A 9008-nucleotide genomic window follows, 5' to 3' on the forward strand; every position below is an offset into this window, starting at 1 on the left:
GGAGATGCCGCCGAGAACTCACATGTCCATGGCCGCGGCCATCATAGGGTAAGTCAGAACGACGGGCCGCGGCCATAGATGTTACAGTATCCCCCCTCTTACGCCCTTTCTTCTTGGGACCAGAGCGGGAGAGAAACTTCTTCACAAGGATAGGAACATCGATGTTCTCATCTGGCTCCCAAGACCTCTCTTCTGGACCAAATTCCCTCCAATTCACCAAATAGAACGTCCTTCCTCCCACTTTCTTGGTGGCCAGGATATCCCTTACTTCGAAAGTCCCTGGCGAGCCGGCAGGGGCCATTGCGGAACTAGAAGTCCTGGAGTAGCGGTTCAGAACCACGGGCTTCAGCAGGGAGACATGGAAGGAGTTAGGGATCTTGAGGGTAGGAGGTAGCCAAAGCTTGTAAGACACAGGGTTAATTTGTAGCAGAATCTCGAAGGATCCGAGGAACCTGGGAGCAAATTTGCAAGACGGCACCCTCAGTCGGATATTCCTGGAAGACAGCCAGACCTTCGTACATTGAAGAAACTGAGGAGGCTCTCGTCTTCTAGTGTCTGCCTTTCTCTTCATGTGGTCCACCACCAGCAGAATAGAGGATTGGGTCTGTTGCCATATCTGCAGAAAATCCCTGATGGTAGAGTCGGCTGCAGGCACCTGGGACATAGCAGAGACAGGAAGAGGTATTCGAGGATGTTGGCCGTAGATGATGAAGAACGGACTGGAGGTGGTGGACTCACTAGTATGGTTATTATAGGAGAACTCAGCCCACGGGAGCAACTGCACCCAGTCATCATGCTGCCTGGAGACAAAGTGCCGCAGATAATTCTCCATAATCTGGTTAACCCCCTCGACTTGACCATTGGAATGGGGATGGTAGGCTGAGGAAAAGTCCAACTTTACACAGAGGAGACCGCAGAGTGCTCTCCAGAACTTCAAGGTGAACTGGACCCCTCGATCTGAGACAATATGCAGAGGCAAGCCATGCAGACGGAAGATGTGTTGAATGAAGAGATCGGCCAGTCGAGCAGCAGAAGGCAGGCCAGTTAGGGGAACAAAATTAGCCATTTTGGAAAATCGATCCACCACCACCCAGATCCCACTGCATCCTGCAGAGAGAGGCAGATCTGTGACGAAGTTCATTGCAATATGTTGCCAGAGGGCATCAGGCACAGGCAGTGGTTGGAGTAGACCAGCTGGTCTGGAGTGGGCAACTTTATTTGCTGCGCATACCGTACAGGAGGAGACAAAGTCAATGACATCTTTGTGCAGCGTGGGCCACCAGAACTGACGGGTAATTAGGTCTTGGTTCTTACGGGCACCCGCGTGACCTGCCAGCTTGGAACTGTGACCCCAGCGAAGGATTCTTCCTCTGTCTGCCGGAGGTACAAAAGTCCTTCCCGGAGGAATGTCTCTAACTTGCAGAGGATTGACAGAGAAGATGAAGGAAGGATCAATAATATTCTGTGGGGACTACACAGTGTCCTCTGTTTCAAACAACCTAGAAAAGGCATCGGCCCTCACATTCTTGTCGGCAGGTCGGTAGTGGAGTTCGAACCGGAACCGAGCAAAGAACAACGGACCACCTGGCTTGATGAGGATTCAGCCGCTGAGCTGTCTGAAGATAGGTCAGGTTCTTGTGGTCCGTGAAGGCCAGGATAGGATGAGCTGCGCCCTCTAGTAGTTCTCTCCACTCCTGCAGGGCCAGCTTGATGGCCAGTAACTCCCAATCCCCAATCGAGTAGTTGCGCTCTGCGGGAGAAAACAGGTTATAATAGTAGCTACACACCACAGTCTTGCCTTTCTAACCTCTCTGGAACAATAGTGCACCAGCACCAACAGAGGAAGCATCCACCTCTAGTGAAAACTGTAGGGTAACATCAGGGTCATAAAGAATAGAGGCTAACGTGAAGCCCTTTTTTAAGGTTTTAAATTCGGCTTCTGCCTCTGGAGTCCACTCCTTGGCATTCATGCCCTTTTTGGTGAGGGTAGCGATGAGAGCCATCCGTGAAGAGAAGTTGGGAATGAACAGCCGGTAGAAGTTGGTGAATACCAGGAAGCGTAGTATGGCCTTTAAGACTTGGGGACGTGGCCATTCCAGGACAGCCTTTATCTTCTCAGGGTCCATTTTGAGGCTCTGATCGGAGATGATGTAGCCCAGGTAGGGTAGAGACTTTCTTTCAAACATGCACTTCTCCAGCTTGGCATAAAGATGATTCTCCCTTAATCAAAGCAAAACCTGGCGGACATGACTCTGATGAGTTACAGGATCTGGGAAAAAAATCTAAATGTCACGAGATACACCACAACACAGACATAGAGGAGATTACGAAAAATGTCATTGACAAATTCTTGAAACACCGCAGGGGCGTTACACGGGCCGAAGGTCATGGCCAGTTATTCGTAGTGCCTATCGTGTGTATTAAATGCAGTTTTCCACTTGTCACCCTGACGAATTCGGATTAGATTGTAGGCCCCTCGCAGGTCTAGTTTAGAAAAAAAAATTGCCCCCCGTATGCGATCAAACAGTTCCAAAATCAAAGGCAATGGGTACCTGTTCTTCACCGTGATCTGGTTGAGGCCCCGGTAGTCAATGCAGGGTTTGGAGGGATCCATTTTTTTTTTACAAAGAAAAATCCGGCTCCAGCCGGGGATGAGTATTTACGTACGAAGCCCCTCTCCAGATACTCCTTAATGTAGGCCGACATAGACTGGGTTTCAGGTAAGGAGAGAGGGTATACTCTACCGCGAGTAGGGGACGAATCAGGAAGCAAGTCGATAGGACAATCATACACTCGATGTGGTGGAAACGTCTCTGCTTCCTTCTTGTTGAAAACGTCTGAGAACAGAGAGTAACAAGGAGGCAACCCTGCCAATAACTGATGCGGAGGAGACTGAGGCAGATGGATATGCCCCAGACAGCGGTTGAGACACTTGGGACCCCACTGGAGAACTTCACCGGAGTTCCAATCCAGGACAGGGGCGTGTAGCCGGAGCCAAGGCAAACCCATCAGCACAGGGTTGACGGCCTTGGGCAGGACAAACAAGGAGATAAGCTCAGAGTGAAGGGCTCCCACTTGAATCCTCAACGGCTTGGTCACAGACAAAATTGGGTCAGGCAAAGGCAGTCCATCTACCGAGGCAACGATCAACGGCCTTTCCAGCAGAACAGTGGCCAACTGAAGAAGAACCACAAGGTCTTGGCAGATGAAATTAGCTGCAGAGCCGGAGTCCAGGTAAGCAGAGACCGGATGGGGACTCTCGCCAGCGACAATGGTCACAGGAATGAACAGTTTGGAGGAGAGTTCTCTATTAAATGCTGTATCGCCCAGGGTTGTCTCTCCAACCAATCCTAGGCGTCGGGGTTCACTTTTTGTGTAATGAATCTATAGAATATATGAGTTTCACTTTTTGAATTGGATTACTGAAATAAATTAACTTTTTGATGATATTCTAATTTATTGGGATGGACTAGTAGGTGCAGATCCCAGAACTAAGACTCGAATCTGTTAGACATTTATGGCATGTCCTGAGGATATGCACTCACTGTCCTTATATGGACAGTGACATCATGGGCTCCTCCAGGAGCGGAATTCCCATCCAGACCGTTGTCAATGGTCTTGCTGGGGGTTCCAGCATCTCAAAGCCCCTAACGTTACTGTCCATATATGGACAGTGACATCAGTGGCTCCCTCTAGAAGAGGAATCCCTTGCCAGAGCTTTGCCAATGCTCTGACTGGGGATTCTCGCATTACAAAGCCCCTAATGTCACTATCCTTATATGGATAGTGATGTCAGGTGCTCCTCAAGGAGTGGAATCCCCAGGCAGGGAGTTGCCGATGCTCTGGCCAGGGATTCTCACATTAAAAAGCCCCTAAGCTTCATAGTTGAATGCCCCTGATATTACTGTTCATAAATGGACAGCAACGTCACGGTCCCCGTAGTGCTGTGCCCTGGGAGTTCGGGTGACGTATCCCACTGTATGTTTATATTGTTGGATAAGTCTGTCCCTTCCGTCGGAGGTATACATCGGGCATCCACCCGATGTATACCTTCGATGGAAGGAAAAAGTGTGATGTGAATGGGGCCTTAGTGTTACCTTCCTGTGAATGGATATACAGTTATGCCCATTAGATGGCGCTGGCACAGACATTTTTTAATCTATTCCTTATTATCAATTAATTATTTATCAATAATTACAACTTCTACAGGTTTGTACATAGAGTTCTTTCACTGATATTGGTCCCAGTTCCTAATGGAGCTCATGTCTAACTTCCCTCTGTAAACTGTAGCTTAATGTAGCTCAAACAATATTTCTGAGATGAAACCATAGACAAACACAGTAAGAACATAGAAACTCCCCTCAGATGCAGTTTCTGTCAAGGTCATACCCATGGCATCAGTGGTACAATGCAACAAGGCTAATGCCACAAAGCAACTTATAAGTCTTTCAATCAACTTTAAGGTCTGTACCAGTAGTTTCTACATCCCTTACTATGACTGCCAACCTCCTTTTTTGTTTCTTAAGGACAACTTAGCCAAAAATCAAGACAGACAATTTTTTACAGATAAATTGGAAAACCAAATATGAATCATAAAGTAATATATGTCTCTAACTCAGATACTGACATGAACATCTTTACATCATAATAACCTGCACAAGCTTTCAAAAAATCAGACACATCTTTTTTTTATTCAGACACTAAACAAATTCCCCTATTTTTACAGTCCGTGTATTTACAGACAGTTGGCAACCCTCCCTGCTCCCAACTCCTCATTGACATTTTACTTTACCTAACCCCACGAAAGGAAAGCCTTTTTTGGAATATTTTTTTAAAAGGTAACTTAGCTTTTGCATGGATAACTGTATGTATTTTTGCATCCTATCATTGTGAATTATATGTTAGTTCTGTATTCTGTGATATATTAATTTGCAAACCTCAACTTTAAGAAGAGATTTCCTTAGAATAGTCAATTATGTGTGGTGGCACAAGAGGTCACATGGGACGGTATCTGATATTTGCACAGATAGTGCACAGTGGATATTGGGATGTTGGAAGGCTCACAAGGGTTCAGAGCTTCTGTCAAGATGATGCAAAGCGACATCATTGTTTTATTTTGTAAGTATAAGTATAAAAATATCAATTCAGCACTATTTAAGCTACATGTTATTGACTTAGGGACCCTAATAACCTTTCTACATATCCATGAAAACAGACCATGCCCCCTTAGTGTGATGATCATAGCTTTGTACATCAGTGCATCCATTTTATAATGATACTATTATCTTAAATTAGCCACCACATTTTGAAATACCTAGAAACATTTATTATTCTTTCTGCATAATGAACGAAGATGTACAAAATCTTGAATACGTTATCTTTTTAAGAAATGGAGCAATATAAATAGTGGAAGGAGTGGTGGCGAAGCAACAGTGCTGACCACTAAACCACCACTGAGTATATTTTCTGTGTTTTCTTTTTTCACTGATCACAGTGGATGTATTTAATTTTGAGGTATCTTTAAATTGATATCTTGTAATTAATGTTACAATGTATTGATGCAATTCAGCACAAAATTATAAAAACAAAAAAATAAATAATAAAAATGTGAAGTCTCACTGTTGTTTTAGATGACTTTTCAGAATAAGCTGTCATGTGTGTGTACATAAGGAATACCATCATACCTGACCATTATATGACTTGTATCCTGCATTTATCACCAGTTTTCCCCTCTGTAGTCTATATTTCTTATTGTCATTTTTCTCTGAATACAGCTGCAGAGTTGGAGGAGACTAGCTGCTATGATGTCTCACATACACATCACTCAGAGAAAAGAGGAAATCATGCTCCTCGATCTCTCTGTAGTACACCCTCAGAAGCAGCAGCAGCATGAAGAACATAATACAGCAGTACTGATCAGGGTTACTGTGAATCCAGCACTGGGTTAAGACAGTTAAACACTTACTAATAGCAGCAGAAATATATGTCTGTATGTGTGTGTCTCTCTCTCTGTCTCTCTCTGCAGTTGATCCCTCCTCTCCTCCCCACCCATCCAATCTCTATAAGGGCAGCAGATGTAACTTAATCTGTAAGGCTGTATTCACATCTGCATTGGAGGCTATTAAAGTCAATGGGGACCGTCAGGCATTGTTGGTGTCCATCATGTGATGTATTCGTCAAAGCATTGAACTCCGTTTTTTCTGCTACTATGATGAAACAGAAAAAGAGATTTCATAGCACGGATATGATTATTGCATCAGTGAGCTGATATTCTATCTTCATCACTGCATATGGATATTGCCAGTGAATTAATAGTAAGTAATTAGTGCCTGAGGCTCGGGGAGGAGGAGAATAATCTACTAAGTGGAGAAAGAGGCGTTTTTCCATAATAAGATTTACTACAAAGTTTCTTATCACAGCTTGCACTATTGACTTATGGGAGAAAATTGAAACGACAGTTATGCTTTAGGCCTCATTTACACGAGCGTGTGCGTTTTGCGCGCGCAAAAAACGCTGCGTTTTGCGCGCGCAAAAGGCACTTGGCAGCTCCGTGTGTCATCCGTGTATGATGCGCGGCTGCGTGATTTTCGCGCAGCCGCCATCATAGAGATGAGGCTAGTCGACGCCCGTCACTGTCCAAGGTGCTGAAAGAGCTAACTGATCGGCAGTAACTCTTTCAGCACCCTCGACAGTGAATGCCGAACACAATATACACCAACCTGTGAATAAAAAAAGACTTTCATACTTACCAAGAACTTCCTGCTTCCCCCAGTCCGGGCTCCCGGCCGTTGCCTTGGTGACGCGTCCCTCTCTTGTCATCCGGCCCCACCTCCCAGGATGACGCCGCAGTCCATGAGACCGCTGCAGCCTGTGATTGGCTGCAGCCTGTGCTTGGCCTGTGATTGGCTGCAGCTGTCTCTTTGACTGAACTGTCATCCCGGGAGGTCGGACCGGAGTTATCGGTAAGTCAGAACGTCTTTTTTTTTTTACAGGTTCATGGATTTTCGGAGCGGAAGTCACTGTCCATGGTGCTGAACCAGTTTAACGCTTTCAGCACCGTGGACAGTGACTGTCTCCTGACGTCGCGTACCCGAACATTTTTTACCGGTTTCGGTCAAAACGAGTTTGGCCGAACCCGGTGAAGTTCGGTGCGCTCATCTCGAATTTGACACTCCGTTTGGATGTTTGTAAACAGAAAAGCACGTGGTGCTTTTCTGTTTACATTCAGGAGTTTGACAGCTCTTGCGCGAATCACGCAGTTCGCACGGAAGTGCTTCCGTGCGGCATGCGTGGTTTTCACGCACCCATTGACTTCAATGGGTGCGTGAGTGCGCGAAAAACGCACGATTATAGAACATGTCGTGAGTTTTTTTCTGCGCACACGCGCTGAGCGCAAATCACGCATCGTCTAAACTGCCCCATTGACTAATATAGGTGCGTACGACATGCGTGCAAAGCACGCGCGTCGCACGCGCGTATATTACGTTCGTGTAAATGAGGCCTTAATGTTAAGGCTCTGTTCAAACTTGTACAAGGGGTCCATCAGGTTCCATAGTTTTGACAGGAAGAATAGCACCAAATGTATAACTATTCTTCCTGTCAAATCTGACATGACTGCCGACGGAGCCTCTGCGGCAGTGTAAACATTGCCTAACAAATACTTCTACAATTCTTTTTATATAAAGCCTATTAATGAGCAAAATACCAAAATGTATTTGAAAAATATACTGATAATACTAATGAGGAAATAATATAAATGCATATTGTTTTCCTTTCTCATGAATATACTGTAACAGCTGCGGTCACGGACTGACGCTGTCCCTCAACTTTGGACGGGAGCGACCGCAGACCACTGGCTTCTTGCCAGCGTCTCCCTCCTAGGAGACACCAGCTCACACAGCCGCGCTGCTCTGGACTGTTTCCTAAGGAGTGCGCGCGTGCTCGTCCCCGGCCCTAAAGGGCCAGCAAGCGCACACATACTAAAAGCTCCCTAACCTATCACCAGATCATCCTGGGCTATAAAAAGGATACCACCCTTCCACTCCTTGCCTGAGCGTTGTTGTTGTCTACCCATGATCGTATTGCAAACGGTCCCTTAGTTGTTTCCTGCTCCCAGTATTCCCATATGCTTTTTCCTGTATCCTGTATCCTGTTGCTGTGTTTGTTTCCTGAGCCTAAGCCTTTAGTTGGTCGAGTGTGTTATCTGCCACGTCTGGTGTCATCTGCCACATTTGGTATCATCTGCCACGTCTGGTATCATCTTCCACGTATAATGTCACCTGCCACGTCTGGTGTCACCTGCTTCGTCTGGTGTATATGGCACGTCTGGTATCATCTGCCACGTCTGGTGTCATCTGCCACGTCAAGCTTCATCCATGCCAAAGCCTCTGCTACACCTCGTGTCTATGTGGACTATTACAGGTACTCTTGTGCCAAAGACTTTGCATAGACTGTTGTTTAGCCAACTGCCGCTCTGTTTTACGGCGGAAAGGCCTAGTGGGTGCACATACCCCTAGATCGTGACACATACTAAATATAAACAGCCCCTTAGAGGTTCTCTTTTGATGATTGGACTGATTTCATATCATATGATCCATGGGAATGTTGGACTTTTACTCTCCCACCTTCAAAGTGATCTGTGGAGCTATACCTACTTTTAAGAAGCATTTACATCTTGGTATTAGAAATGTTATAACACAAAGCCATAAAACAATAGCACAAACAGATCACAAAAATTTATTTACTATTTCTGTGATTCATGACTACTAGACTGGAAATATACAGTATGAATAGGAATAGCACTTAGTCAAACATCATTTTTGTTTGTTCTTTATAGGATGTTGAAATTCTTACTTTATTTATGATTTACTTGAATACAAGAAAATGTTTATTTTCCATCATCTGAAGAGGAACTGCCTAAAGCTAATTTTTTTGAGTCACCCTAATGCTGTTTCAAATGTAATACAGTGGATTTTTGTTATTTTTTTTCCTGACATTCAACATGTGAG

The sequence above is a fragment of the Rhinoderma darwinii genome, chromosome 1 (genome assembly GCF_050947455.1).
Source record: "Rhinoderma darwinii isolate aRhiDar2 chromosome 1, aRhiDar2.hap1, whole genome shotgun sequence".
Taxonomy (NCBI): domain Eukaryota; kingdom Metazoa; phylum Chordata; class Amphibia; order Anura; family Rhinodermatidae; genus Rhinoderma; species Rhinoderma darwinii.